Below are 14,611 nucleotides of genomic sequence, written 5' to 3'. Positions count from 1 at the left end.
CTGCTGAGCAGCACTGACCAACACTGCCTGGGCCCAGGCTTTTATCTCTGAGGCCCCATTATGATGTCAGAAAGCTGGCTCTGGAATCCTGAGGGCTCCACTATGACACGTGCAAAGTTCCGTCTGAACTTTATATAAGACGGTGAGGCTCAGTCAGTCACTCAGTGTTGCCTGAGAGGGCAACACTGCAACAGCCGGCCGCCAGGCTGTCTTTTTTTTGCACAGCTAGTTGCCTCCAGGAGGCCACAAGAGGGAGACAAGGGACTGCAAAATGGAAAATAGGCATCCACCAACTTTACAGACAACTTCTCCTTGCTCCTACAACCTCCATCCTTGCACAGTTTGTTATTCTTCTAGGTAACATAGTAACAAATCCAAATTGCTGCTCTCTTTGTAGGCAAGCAAGGCTTTGCTGCAACTGCAATTCTTACTTCTTCTTGAAATGTAGGGACGACAGTACATTCCATCACATCCATCTAGTGTACACAGGTAGGTCCATTGTGGCGGGCAGGCGAGCAGGCGGGCTGCTTTATTGGCTGTTTGCTGTTCCCCTACTCCACTCCACTATTTGACTGTTGTGCTGCATCAATCAATCAATCAATCAATCAATCAATCAATCAATCAATCAATCAGTGGCTGGCTCAGGTGCAGCTCTTTAACTTACCTAAAAGGGAGGGCGGAGAGAAGACAAGGAAGGTGAATGAGGTGTTCCAATGTGAAATGCCGGAAACACAGAAACACAGACGACACACAACAAGAGGTGGCAATCTATTCATTAATTGCATTTAATCAATGAGCTCATTATCACTCATGCATTGTCCAACAGGTGTTGAAATAATGGGATTAAAAGGGGAGATCCCTTCAGAAAGACAGAAACAATAGCAAAGACAAAAAACACTTTTGGAATCTGCTTTTAGTCAACACATAAGGAAAGGGTGCACCGGTCCTGGAAATACTGCAATACCAGGTCAATGCGTGGAGTGGACAGAGCAAGCTCTATTTCCATCTCCCTGTTCTAAAAATCCATTTAATATATGGTCCCCAGATAGGGGACGTATCAGATATTAAACTGATAAGAACAGATACTACACTTGATCTTAGCCAAAAGGCCGAGAAGCGATAACCCGAACGGGCCGCGCGTTGCCCGAGCCTGCCCGATACTGCTGTTCAGCCCTTGCAGCGATTCAGCCTACTTCTAGGCAATTCCATGGGGCCCTGCAGGCTCACACACTCACAGCTACACGGGAGGTGAATAAAGGCCGGAGAGGAAGCCAGACAGGATTTGCTTCTTTTGCTTGCACCACAATGCAGTGCTGAAAGAGGAGGAATCTACATAAAAACGCCTTCCTGGCAACGCCCAAATGCCCTGCTGCCATGCAGATAAACACTGGCAGCGGCAGCAAGTGCATGCCCACAGCCACCCCTTGTTCCTTCACACCTTGTATCAGCTGTAATCCAGTCCAGTCCAGTGCTGCCTGCTGAGCAGCACTGACCAACACTGCCTGGGCCCAGGCTTTTATCTCTGAGGCCCCATTATGATGTCAGAAAGCTGGCTCTGGAATCCTGAGGGCTCCACTATGACACGTGCAAAGTTCCGTCTGAACTTTATATAAGACGGTGAGGCTCAGTCAGTCACTCAGTGTTGCCTGAGAGGGCAACACTGCAACAGCCGGCCGCCAGGCTGTCTTTTTTTTGCACAGCTAGTTGCCTCCAGGAGGCCACAAGAGGGAGACAAGGGACTGCAAAATGGAAAATAGGCATCCACCAACTTTACAGACAACTTCTCCTTGCTCCTACAACCTCCATCCTTGCACAGTTTGTTATTCTTCTAGGTAACATAGTAACAAATCCAAATTGCTGCTCTCTTTGTAGGCAAGCAAGGCTTTGTTGCAACTGCAATTCTTACTTCTTCTTGAAATGTAGGGACGACAGTACATTCCATCACATCCATCTAGTGTACACAGGTAGGTCCATTGTGGCGGGCAGGCGAGCGGGCGGGCTGCTTTATTGGCTGTTTGCTGTTCCCCTACTCCACTCCACTATTTGACTGTTGTGCTGCATCAATCAATCAATCAATCAATCAATCAATCAATCAATCAATCAATCAAGTGGCTGGCTCAGGTGCAGCTCTTTAACTTACCTAAAAGGGAGGGCGGAGAGAAGACAAGGAAGGTGAATGAGGTGTTCCAATGTGAAATGCCGGAAACACAGAAACACAGACGACACACAACAAGAGGTGGCAATCTATTCATTAATTGCATTTAATCAATGAGCTCATTATCACTCATGCATTGTCCAACAGGTGTTGAAATAATGGGATTAAAAGGGGAGATCCCTTCAGAAAGACAGAAACAATAGCAAAGACAAAAAACACTTTTGGAATCTGCTTTTAGTCAACACATAAGGAAAGGGTGCACCGGTCCTGGAAATACTGCAATACCAGGTCAATGCGTGGAGTGGACAGAGCAAGCTCTATTTCCATCTCCCTGTTCTAAAAATCCATTTAATATATGGTCCCCAGATAGGGGACGTATCAGATATTAAACTGATAAGAACAGATACTACACTTGATCTTAGCCAAAAGGCCGAGAAGCGATAACCCGAACGGGCCGCGCGTTGCCCGAGCCTGCCCGATACTGCTGTTCAGCCCTTGCAGCGATTCAGCCTACTTCTAGGCAATTCCATGGGGCCCTGCAGGCTCACACACTCACAGCTACACGGGAGGTGAATAAAGGCCGGAGAGGAAGCCAGACAGGATTGCTTCTTTTGCTTGCACCACAATGCAGTGCTGAAAGAGGAGGAATCTACATAAAAACGCCTTCCTGGCAACGCCCAAATGCCCTGCTGCCATGCAGATAAACACTGGCAGCGGCAGCAAGTGCATGCCCACAGCCACCCCTTGTTCCTTCACACCTTGTATCAGCTGTAATCCAGTCCAGTCCAGTGCTGCCTGCTGAGCAGCACTGACCAACACTGCCTGGGCCCAGGCTTTTATCTCTGAGGCCCCATTATGATGTCAGAAAGCTGGCTCTGGAATCCTGAGGGCTCCACTATGACACGTGCAAAGTTCCGTCTGAACTTTATATAAGACGGTGAGGCTCAGTCAGTCACTCAGTGTTGCCTGAGAGGGCAACACTGCAACAGCCGGCCGCCAGGCTGTCTTTTTTTTGCACAGCTAGTTGCCTCCAGGAGGCCACAAGAGGGAGACAAGGGACTGCAAAATGGAAAATAGGCATCCACCAACTTTACAGACAACTTCTCCTTGCTCCTACAACCTCCATCCTTGCACAGTTTGTTATTCTTCTAGGTAACATAGTAACAAATCCAAATTGCTGCTCTCTTTGTAGGCAAGCAAGGCTTTGTTGCAACTGCAATTCTTACTTCTTCTTGAAATGTAGGGACGACAGTACATTCCATCACATCCATCTAGTGTACACAGGTAGGTCCATTGTGGCGGGCAGGCGAGCGGGCGGGCTGCTTTATTGGCTGTTTGCTGTTCCCCTACTCCACTCCACTATTTGACTGTTGTGCTGCATCAATCAATCAATCAATCAATCAATCAATCAATCAATCAATCAATCAATCAATCAATCAATCAGTGGCTGGCTCAGGTGCAGCTCTTTAACTTACCTAAAAGGGAGGGCGGAGAGAAGACAAGGAAGGTGAATGAGGTGTTCCAATGTGAAATGCCGGAAACACAGAAACACAGACGACACACAACAAGAGGTGGCAATCTATTCATTAATTGCATTTAATCAATGAGCTCATTATCACTCATGCATTGTCCAACAGGTGTTGAAATAATGGGATTAAAAGGGGAGATCCCTTCAGAAAGACAGAAACAATAGCAAAGACAAAAAACACTTTTGGAATCTGCTTTTAGTCAACACATAAGGAAAGGGTGCACCGGTCCTGGAAATACTGCAATACCAGGTCAATGCGTGGAGTGGACAGAGCAAGCTCTATTTCCATCTCCCTGTTCTAAAAATCCATTTAATATATGGTCCCCAGATAGGGGACGTATCAGATATTAAACTGATAAGAACAGATACTACACTTGATCTTAGCCAAAAGGCCGAGAAGCGATAACCCGAACGGGCCGCGCGTTGCCCGAGCCTGCCCGATACTGCTGTTCAGCCCTTGCAGCGATTCAGCCTACTTCTAGGCAATTCCATGGGGCCCTGCAGGCTCACACACTCACAGCTACACGGGAGGTGAATAAAGGCCGGAGAGGAAGCCAGACAGGATTTGCTTCTTTTGCTTGCACCACAATGCAGTGCTGAAAGAGGAGGAATCTACATAAAAACGCCTTCCTGGCAACGCCCAAATGCCCTGCTGCCATGCAGATAAACACTGGCAGCGGCAGCAAGTGCATGCCCACAGCCACCCCTTGTTCCTTCACACCTTGTATCAGCTGTAATCCAGTCCAGTCCAGTGCTGCCTGCTGAGCAGCACTGACCAACACTGCCTGGGCCCAGGCTTTTATCTCTGAGGCCCCATTATGATGTCAGAAAGCTGGCTCTGGAATCCTGAGGGCTCCATTATGACACGTGCAAAGTTCCGTCTGAACTTTATATAAGACGGTGAGGCTCAGTCAGTCACTCAGTGTTGCCTGAGAGGGCAACACTGCAACAGCCGGCCGCCAGGCTGTCTTTTTTTTGCACAGCTAGTTGCCTCCAGGAGGCCACAAGAGGGAGACAAGGGACTGCAAAATGGAAAATAGGCATCCACCAACTTTACAGACAACTTCTCCTTGCTCCTACAACCTCCATCCTTGCACAGTTTGTTATTCTTCTAGGTAACATAGTAACAAATCCAAATTGCTGCTCTCTTTGTAGGCAAGCAAGGCTTTGTTGCAACTGCAATTCTTACTTCTTCTTGAAATGTAGGGACGACAGTACATTCCATCACATCCATCTAGTGTACACAGGTAGGTCCATTGTGGCGGGCAGGCGAGCGGGCGGGCTGCTTTATTGGCTGTTTGCTGTTCCCCTACTCCACTCCACTATTTGACTGTTGTGCTGCATCAATCAATCAATCAATCAATCAATCAATCAATCAATCAATCAATCAATCAATCAATCAATCAGTGGCTGGCTCAGGTGCAGCTCTTTAACTTACCTAAAAGGGAGGGCGGAGAGAAGACAAGGAAGGTGAATGAGGTGTTCCAATGTGAAATGCCGGAAACACAGAAACACAGACGACACACAACAAGAGGTGGCAATCTATTCATTAATTGCATTTAATCAATGAGCTCATTATCACTCATGCATTGTCCAACAGGTGTTGAAATAATGGGATTAAAAGGGGAGATCCCTTCAGAAAGACAGAAACAATAGCAAAGACAAAAAACACTTTTGGAATCTGCTTTTAGTCAACACATAAGGAAAGGGTGCACCGGTCCTGGAAATACTGCAATACCAGGTCAATGCGTGGAGTGGACAGAGCAAGCTCTATTTCCATCTCCCTGTTCTAAAAATCCATTTAATATATGGTCCCCAGATAGGGGACGTATCAGATATTAAACTGATAAGAACAGATACTACACTTGATCTTAGCCAAAAGGCCGAGAAGCGATAACCCGAACGGGCCGCGCGTTGCCCGAGCCTGCCCGATACTGCTGTTCAGCCCTTGCAGCGATTCAGCCTACTTCTAGGCAATTCCATGGGGCCCTGCAGGCTCACACACTCACAGCTACACGGGAGGTGAATAAAGGCCGGAGAGGAAGCCAGACAGGATTTGCTTCTTTTGCTTGCACCACAATGCAGTGCTGAAAGAGGAGGAATCTACATAAAAACGCCTTCCTGGCAACGCCCAAATGCCCTGCTGCCATGCAGATAAACACTGGCAGCGGCAGCAAGTGCATGCCCACAGCCACCCCTTGTTCCTTCACACCTTGTATCAGCTGTAATCCAGTCCAGTCCAGTGCTGCCTGCTGAGCAGCACTGACCAACACTGCCTGGGCCCAGGCTTTTATCTCTGAGGCCCCATTATGATGTCAGAAAGCTGGCTCTGGAATCCTGAGGGCTCCACTATGACACGTGCAAAGTTCCGTCTGAACTTTATATAAGACGGTGAGGCTCAGTCAGTCACTCAGTGTTGCCTGAGAGGGCAACACTGCAACAGCCGGCCGCCAGGCTGTCTTTTTTTTGCACAGCTAGTTGCCTCCAGGAGGCCACAAGAGGGAGACAAGGGACTGCAAAATGGAAAATAGGCATCCACCAACTTTACAGACAACTTCTCCTTGCTCCTACAACCTCCATCCTTGCACAGTTTGTTATTCTTCTAGGTAACATAGTAACAAATCCAAATTGCTGCTCTCTTTGTAGGCAAGCAAGGCTTTGTTGCAACTGCAATTCTTACTTCTTCTTGAAATGTAGGGACGACAGTACATTCCATCACATCCATCTAGTGTACACAGGTAGGTCCATTGTGGCGGGCAGGCGAGCGGGCGGGCTGCTTTATTGGCTGTTTGCTGTTCCCCTACTCCACTCCACTATTTGACTGTTGTGCTGCATCAATCAATCAATCAATCAATCAATCAATCAATCAATCAATCAATCAGTGGCTGGCTCAGGTGCAGCTCTTTAACTTACCTAAAAGGGAGGGCGGAGAGAAGACAAGGAAGGTGAATGAGGTGTTCCAATGTGAAATGCCGGAAACACAGAAACACAGACGACACACAACAAGAGGTGGCAATCTATTCATTAATTGCATTTAATCAATGAGCTCATTATCACTCATGCATTGTCCAACAGGTGTTGAAATAATGGGATTAAAAGGGGAGATCCCTTCAGAAAGACAGAAACAATAGCAAAGACAAAAAACACTTTTGGAATCTGCTTTTAGTCAACACATAAGGAAAGGGTGCACCGGTCCTGGAAATACTGCAATACCAGGTCAATGCGTGGAGTGGACAGAGCAAGCTCTATTTCCATCTCCCTGTTCTAAAAATCCATTTAATATATGGTCCCCAGATAGGGGACGTATCAGATATTAAACTGATAAGAACAGATACTACACTTGATCTTAGCCAAAAGGCCGAGAAGCGATAACCCGAACGGGCCGCGCGTTGCCCGAGCCTGCCCGATACTGCTGTTCAGCCCTTGCAGCGATTCAGCCTACTTCTAGGCAATTCCATGGGGCCCTGCAGGCTCACACACTCACAGCTACACGGGAGGTGAATAAAGGCCGGAGAGGAAGCCAGACAGGATTTGCTTCTTTTGCTTGCACCACAATGCAGTGCTGAAAGAGGAGGAATCTACATAAAAACGCCTTCCTGGCAACGCCCAAATGCCCTGCTGCCATGCAGATAAACACTGGCAGCGGCAGCAAGTGCATGCCCACAGCCACCCCTTGTTCCTTCACACCTTGTATCAGCTGTAATCCAGTCCAGTCCAGTGCTGCCTGCTGAGCAGCACTGACCAACACTGCCTGGGCCCAGGCTTTTATCTCTGAGGCCCCATTATGATGTCAGAAAGCTGGCTCTGGAATCCTGAGGGCTCCACTATGACACGTGCAAAGTTCCGTCTGAACTTTATATAAGACGGTGAGGCTCAGTCAGTCACTCAGTGTTGCCTGAGAGGGCAACACTGCAACAGCCGGCCGCCAGGCTGTCTTTTTTTTGCACAGCTAGTTGCCTCCAGGAGGCCACAAGAGGGAGACAAGGGACTGCAAAATGGAAAATAGGCATCCACCAACTTTACAGACAACTTCTCCTTGCTCCTACAACCTCCATCCTTGCACAGTTTGTTATTCTTCTAGGTAACATAGTAACAAATCCAAATTGCTGCTCTCTTTGTAGGCAAGCAAGGCTTTGTTGCAACTGCAATTCTTACTTCTTCTTGAAATGTAGGGACGACAGTACATTCCATCACATCCATCTAGTGTACACAGGTAGGTCCATTGTGGCGGGCAGGCGAGCGGGCGGGCTGCTTTATTGGCTGTTTGCTGTTCCCCTACTCCACTCCACTATTTGACTGTTGTGCTGCATCAATCAATCAATCAATCAATCAATCAATCAATCAATCAATCAATCAATCAATCAATCAATCAGTGGCTGGCTCAGGTGCAGCTCTTTAACTTACCTAAAAGGGAGGGCGGAGAGAAGACAAGGAAGGTGAATGAGGTGTTCCAATGTGAAATGCCGGAAACACAGAAACACAGACGACACACAACAAGAGGTGGCAATCTATTCATTAATTGCATTTAATCAATGAGCTCATTATCACTCATGCATTGTCCAACAGGTGTTGAAATAATGGGATTAAAAGGGGAGATCCCTTCAGAAAGACAGAAACAATAGCAAAGACAAAAAACACTTTTGGAATCTGCTTTTAGTCAACACATAAGGAAAGGGTGCACCGGTCCTGGAAATACTGCAATACCAGGTCAATGCGTGGAGTGGACAGAGCAAGCTCTATTTCCATCTCCCTGTTCTAAAAATCCATTTAATATATGGTCCCCAGATAGGGGACGTATCAGATATTAAACTGATAAGAACAGATACTACACTTGATCTTAGCCAAAAGGCCGAGAAGCGATAACCCGAACGGGCCGCGCGTTGCCCGAGCCTGCCCGATACTGCTGTTCAGCCCTTGCAGCGATTCAGCCTACTTCTAGGCAATTCCATGGGGCCCTGCAGGCTCACACACTCACAGCTACACGGGAGGTGAATAAAGGCCGGAGAGGAAGCCAGACAGGATTTGCTTCTTTTGCTTGCACCACAATGCAGTGCTGAAAGAGGAGGAATCTACATAAAAACGCCTTCCTGGCAACGCCCAAATGCCCTGCTGCCATGCAGATAAACACTGGCAGCGGCAGCAAGTGCATGCCCACAGCCACCCCTTGTTCCTTCACACCTTGTATCAGCTGTAATCCAGTCCAGTCCAGTGCTGCCTGCTGAGCAGCACTGACCAACACTGCCTGGGCCCAGGCTTTTATCTCTGAGGCCCCATTATGATGTCAGAAAGCTGGCTCTGGAATCCTGAGGGCTCCACTATGACACGTGCAAAGTTCCGTCTGAACTTTATATAAGACGGTGAGGCTCAGTCAGTCACTCAGTGTTGCCTGAGAGGGCAACACTGCAACAGCCGGCCGCCAGGCTGTCTTTTTTTTGCACAGCTAGTTGCCTCCAGGAGGCCACAAGAGGGAGACAAGGGACTGCAAAATGGAAAATAGGCATCCACCAACTTTACAGACAACTTCTCCTTGCTCCTACAACCTCCATCCTTGCACAGTTTGTTATTCTTCTAGGTAACATAGTAACAAATCCAAATTGCTGCTCTCTTTGTAGGCAAGCAAGGCTTTGTTGCAACTGCAATTCTTACTTCTTCTTGAAATGTAGGGACGACAGTACATTCCATCACATCCATCTAGTGTACACAGGTAGGTCCATTGTGGCGGGCAGGCGAGCGGGCGGGCTGCTTTATTGGCTGTTTGCTGTTCCCCTACTCCACTCCACTATTTGACTGTTGTGCTGCATCAATCAATCAATCAATCAATCAATCAATCAATCAATCAATCAATCAATCAATCAATCAATCAGTGGCTGGCTCAGGTGCAGCTCTTTAACTTACCTAAAAGGGAGGGCGGAGAGAAGACAAGGAAGGTGAATGAGGTGTTCCAATGTGAAATGCCGGAAACACAGAAACACAGACGACACACAACAAGAGGTGGCAATCTATTCATTAATTGCATTTAATCAATGAGCTCATTATCACTCATGCATTGTCCAACAGGTGTTGAAATAATGGGATTAAAAGGGGAGATCCCTTCAGAAAGACAGAAACAATAGCAAAGACAAAAAACACTTTTGGAATCTGCTTTTAGTCAACACATAAGGAAAGGGTGCACCGGTCCTGGAAATACTGCAATACCAGGTCAATGCGTGGAGTGGACAGAGCAAGCTCTATTTCCATCTCCCTGTTCTAAAAATCCATTTAATATATGGTCCCCAGATAGGGGACGTATCAGATATTAAACTGATAAGAACAGATACTACACTTGATCTTAGCCAAAAGGCCGAGAAGCGATAACCCGAACGGGCCGCGCGTTGCCCGAGCCTGCCCGATACTGCTGTTCAGCCCTTGCAGCGATTCAGCCTACTTCTAGGCAATTCCATGGGGCCCTGCAGGCTCACACACTCACAGCTACACGGGAGGTGAATAAAGGCCGGAGAGGAAGCCAGACAGGATTTGCTTCTTTTGCTTGCACCACAATGCAGTGCTGAAAGAGGAGGAATCTACATAAAAACGCCTTCCTGGCAACGCCCAAATGCCCTGCTGCCATGCAGATAAACACTGGCAGCGGCAGCAAGTGCATGCCCACAGCCACCCCTTGTTCCTTCACACCTTGTATCAGCTGTAATCCAGTCCAGTCCAGTGCTGCCTGCTGAGCAGCACTGACCAACACTGCCTGGGCCCAGGCTTTTATCTCTGAGGCCCCATTATGATGTCAGAAAGCTGGCTCTGGAATCCTGAGGGCTCCACTATGACACGTGCAAAGTTCCGTCTGAACTTTATATAAGACGGTGAGGCTCAGTCAGTCACTCAGTGTTGCCTGAGAGGGCAACACTGCAACAGCCGGCCGCCAGGCTGTCTTTTTTTTGCACAGCTAGTTGCCTCCAGGAGGCCACAAGAGGGAGACAAGGGACTGCAAAATGGAAAATAGGCATCCACCAACTTTACAGACAACTTCTCCTTGCTCCTACAACCTCCATCCTTGCACAGTTTGTTATTCTTCTAGGTAACATAGTAACAAATCCAAATTGCTGCTCTCTTTGTAGGCAAGCAAGGCTTTGTTGCAACTGCAATTCTTACTTCTTCTTGAAATGTAGGGACGACAGTACATTCCATCACATCCATCTAGTGTACACAGGTAGGTCCATTGTGGCGGGCAGGCGAGCGGGCGGGCTGCTTTATTGGCTGTTTGCTGTTCCCCTACTCCACTCCACTATTTGACTGTTGTGCTGCATCAATCAATCAATCAATCAATCAATCAATCAATCAATCAATCAATCAATCAATCAGTGGCTGGCTCAGGTGCAGCTCTTTAACTTACCTAAAAGGGAGGGCGGAGAGAAGACAAGGAAGGTGAATGAGGTGTTCCAATGTGAAATGCCGGAAACACAGAAACACAGACGACACACAACAAGAGGTGGCAATCTATTCATTAATTGCATTTAATCAATGAGCTCATTATCACTCATGCATTGTCCAACAGGTGTTGAAATAATGGGATTAAAAGGGGAGATCCCTTCAGAAAGACAGAAACAATAGCAAAGACAAAAAACACTTTTGGAATCTGCTTTTAGTCAACACATAAGGAAAGGGTGCACCGGTCCTGGAAATACTGCAATACCAGGTCAATGCGTGGAGTGGACAGAGCAAGCTCTATTTCCATCTCCCTGTTCTAAAAATCCATTTAATATATGGTCCCCAGATAGGGGACGTATCAGATATTAAACTGATAAGAACAGATACTACACTTGATCTTAGCCAAAAGGCCGAGAAGCGATAACCCGAACGGGCCGCGCGTTGCCCGAGCCTGCCCGATACTGCTGTTCAGCCCTTGCAGCGATTCAGCCTACTTCTAGGCAATTCCATGGGGCCCTGCAGGCTCACACACTCACAGCTACACGGGAGGTGAATAAAGGCCGGAGAGGAAGCCAGACAGGATTTGCTTCTTTTGCTTGCACCACAATGCAGTGCTGAAAGAGGAGGAATCTACATAAAAACGCCTTCCTGGCAACGCCCAAATGCCCTGCTGCCATGCAGATAAACACTGGCAGCGGCAGCAAGTGCATGCCCACAGCCACCCCTTGTTCCTTCACACCTTGTATCAGCTGTAATCCAGTCCAGTCCAGTGCTGCCTGCTGAGCAGCACTGACCAACACTGCCTGGGCCCAGGCTTTTATCTCTGAGGCCCCATTATGATGTCAGAAAGCTGGCTCTGGAATCCTGAGGGCTCCACTATGACACGTGCAAAGTTCCGTCTGAACTTTATATAAGACGGTGAGGCTCAGTCAGTCACTCAGTGTTGCCTGAGAGGGCAACACTGCAACAGCCGGCCGCCAGGCTGTCTTTTTTTTGCACAGCTAGTTGCCTCCAGGAGGCCACAAGAGGGAGACAAGGGACTGCAAAATGGAAAATAGGCATCCACCAACTTTACAGACAACTTCTCCTTGCTCCTACAACCTCCATCCTTGCACAGTTTGTTATTCTTCTAGGTAACATAGTAACAAATCCAAATTGCTGCTCTCTTGGTAGGCAAGCAAGGCTTTGTTGCAACTGCAATTCTTACTTCTTCTTGAAATGTAGGGACGACAGTACATTCCATCACATCCATCTAGTGTACACAGGTAGGTCCATTGTGGCGGGCAGGCGAGCGGGCGGGCTGCTTTATTGGCTGTTTGCTGTTCCCCTACTCCACTCCACTATTTGACTGTTGTGCTGCATCAATCAATCAATCAATCAATCAATCAATCAATCAATCAATCAATCAATCAATCAATCAATCAATCAATCAGTGGCTGGCTCAGGTGCAGCTCTTTAACTTACCTAAAAGGGAGGGCGGAGAGAAGACAAGGAAGGTGAATGAGGTGTTCCAATGTGAAATGCCGGAAACACAGAAACACAGACGACACACAACAAGAGGTGGCAATCTATTCATTAATTGCATTTAATCAATGAGCTCATTATCACTCATGCATTGTCCAACAGGTGTTGAAATAATGGGATTAAAAGGGGAGATCCCTTCAGAAAGACAGAAACAATAGCAAAGACAAAAAACACTTTTGGAATCTGCTTTTAGTCAACACATAAGGAAAGGGTGCACCGGTCCTGGAAATACTGCAATACCAGGTCAATGCGTGGAGTGGACAGAGCAAGCTCTATTTCCATCTCCCTGTTCTAAAAATCCATTTAATATATGGTCCCCAGATAGGGGACGTATCAGATATTAAACTGATAAGAACAGATACTACACTTGATCTTAGCCAAAAGGCCGAGAAGCGATAACCCGAACGGGCCGCGCGTTGCCCGAGCCTGCCCGATACTGCTGTTCAGCCCTTGCAGCGATTCAGCCTACTTCTAGGCAATTCCATGGGGCCCTGCAGGCTCACACACTCACAGCTACACGGGAGGTGAATAAAGGCCGGAGAGGAAGCCAGACAGGATTTGCTTCTTTTGCTTGCACCACAATGCAGTGCTGAAAGAGGAGGAATCTACATAAAAATGCCTTCCTGGCAACGCCCAAATGCCCTGCTGCCATGCAGATAAACACTGGCAGCGGCAGCAAGTGCATGCCCACAGCCACCCCTTGTTCCTTCACACCTTGTATCAGCTGTAATCCAGTCCAGTCCAGTGCTGCCTGCTGAGCAGCACTGACCAACACTGCCTGGGCCCAGGCTTTTATCTCTGAGGCCCCATTATGATGTCAGAAAGCTGGCTCTGGAATCCTGAGGGCTCCACTATGACACGTGCAAAGTTCCGTCTGAACTTTATATAAGACGGTGAGGCTCAGTTAGTCACTCAGTGTTGCCTGAGAGGGCAACACTGCAACAGCCGGCCGCCAGGCTGTCTTTTTTTTGCACAGCTAGTTGCCTCCAGGAGGCCACAAGAGGGAGACAAGGGACTGCAAAATGGAAAATAGGCATCCACCAACTTTACAGACAACTTCTCCTTGCTCCTACAACCTCCATCCTTGCACAGTTTGTTATTCTTCTAGGTAACATAGTAACAAATCCAAATTGCTGCTCTCTTTGTAGGCAAGCAAGGCTTTGTTGCAACTGCAATTCTTACTTCTTCTTGAAATGTAGGGACGACAGTACATTCCATCACATCCATCTAGTGTACACAGGTAGGTCCATTGTGGCGGGCAGGCGAGCGGGCGGGCTGCTTTATTGGCTGTTTGCTGTTCCCCTACTCCACTCCACTATTTGACTGTTGTGCTGCATCAATCAATCAATCAATCAATCAATCAATCAATCAATCAATCAATCAATCAATCAATCAATCAATCAGTGGCTGGCTCAGGTGCAGCTCTTTAACTTACCTAAAAGGGAGGGCGGAGAGAAGACAAGGAAGGTGAATGAGGTGTTCCAATGTGAAATGCCGGAAACACAGAAACACAGACGACACACAACAAGAGGTGGCAATCTATTCATTAATTGCATTTAATCAATGAGCTCATTATCACTCATGCATTGTCCAACAGGTGTTGAAATAATGGGATTAAAAGGGGAGATCCCTTCAGAAAGACAGAAACAATAGCAAAGACAAAAAACACTTTTGGAATCTGCTTTTAGTCAACACATAAGGAAAGGGTGCACCGGTCCTGGAAATACTGCAATACCAGGTCAATGCGTGGAGTGGACAGAGCAAGCTCTATTTCCATCTCCCTGTTCTAAAAATCCATTTAATATATGGTCCCCAGATAGGGGACGTATCAGATATTAAACTGATAAGAACAGATACTACACTTGATCTTAGCCAAAAGGCCGAGAAGCGATAACCCGAACGGGCCGCGCGTTGCCCGAGCCTGCCCGATACTGCTGTTCAGCCCTTGCAGCGATTCAGCCTACTTCTAGGCAATTCCATGGGGCCCTGCA

The 14,611-nt window shown here is 47.6% G+C and overlaps 10 non-coding genes across 10 annotated transcripts; all 10 read right to left on the bottom strand.

The window, feature by feature from the left end:
* Window positions 1-930: 930 nt before the first annotated feature.
* On the bottom strand, window positions 931-1,121 carry LOC142684791 (U2 spliceosomal RNA). Its single transcript, XR_012854380.1, has one exon. It is a non-coding gene; the product is annotated as a U2 spliceosomal RNA (small nuclear RNA).
* A 1,285-nt stretch (window positions 1,122-2,406) lies between these two features.
* LOC142684790 (U2 spliceosomal RNA) lies at window positions 2,407-2,597 on the bottom strand. Its single transcript, XR_012854379.1, has one exon. It is a non-coding gene; the product is annotated as a U2 spliceosomal RNA (small nuclear RNA).
* Window positions 2,598-3,896: 1,299 nt separating this feature from the next.
* LOC142684789 (U2 spliceosomal RNA) lies at window positions 3,897-4,087 on the bottom strand. Its single transcript, XR_012854378.1, has one exon. It is a non-coding gene; the product is annotated as a U2 spliceosomal RNA (small nuclear RNA).
* Window positions 4,088-5,387: 1,300 nt separating this feature from the next.
* Window positions 5,388-5,578, bottom strand: LOC142685141 (U2 spliceosomal RNA). The gene has a single exon (XR_012854695.1). It is a non-coding gene; the product is annotated as a U2 spliceosomal RNA (small nuclear RNA).
* Window positions 5,579-6,862: 1,284 nt separating this feature from the next.
* LOC142685139 (U2 spliceosomal RNA) lies at window positions 6,863-7,053 on the bottom strand. The gene has a single exon (XR_012854694.1). It is a non-coding gene; the product is annotated as a U2 spliceosomal RNA (small nuclear RNA).
* A 1,300-nt stretch (window positions 7,054-8,353) lies between these two features.
* Window positions 8,354-8,544, bottom strand: LOC142685138 (U2 spliceosomal RNA). Its single transcript, XR_012854693.1, has one exon. It is a non-coding gene; the product is annotated as a U2 spliceosomal RNA (small nuclear RNA).
* Window positions 8,545-9,844: 1,300 nt separating this feature from the next.
* Window positions 9,845-10,035, bottom strand: LOC142685137 (U2 spliceosomal RNA). Its single transcript, XR_012854692.1, has one exon. It is a non-coding gene; the product is annotated as a U2 spliceosomal RNA (small nuclear RNA).
* A 1,292-nt stretch (window positions 10,036-11,327) lies between these two features.
* LOC142685136 (U2 spliceosomal RNA) lies at window positions 11,328-11,518 on the bottom strand. The gene has a single exon (XR_012854691.1). It is a non-coding gene; the product is annotated as a U2 spliceosomal RNA (small nuclear RNA).
* Window positions 11,519-12,826: 1,308 nt separating this feature from the next.
* Window positions 12,827-13,017, bottom strand: LOC142685134 (U2 spliceosomal RNA). Its single transcript, XR_012854689.1, has one exon. It is a non-coding gene; the product is annotated as a U2 spliceosomal RNA (small nuclear RNA).
* Window positions 13,018-14,321: 1,304 nt separating this feature from the next.
* LOC142685133 (U2 spliceosomal RNA) lies at window positions 14,322-14,512 on the bottom strand. The gene has a single exon (XR_012854688.1). It is a non-coding gene; the product is annotated as a U2 spliceosomal RNA (small nuclear RNA).
* Between the last annotated feature and the right edge of the window lie 99 nt (window positions 14,513-14,611).

This window comes from Rhinoderma darwinii (assembly GCF_050947455.1).
Source record: "Rhinoderma darwinii isolate aRhiDar2 chromosome 5 unlocalized genomic scaffold, aRhiDar2.hap1 SUPER_5_unloc_11, whole genome shotgun sequence".
NCBI classification, from domain to species: domain Eukaryota; kingdom Metazoa; phylum Chordata; class Amphibia; order Anura; family Rhinodermatidae; genus Rhinoderma; species Rhinoderma darwinii.
This window is presented reverse-complemented; position numbering and strand designations above follow the sequence as displayed.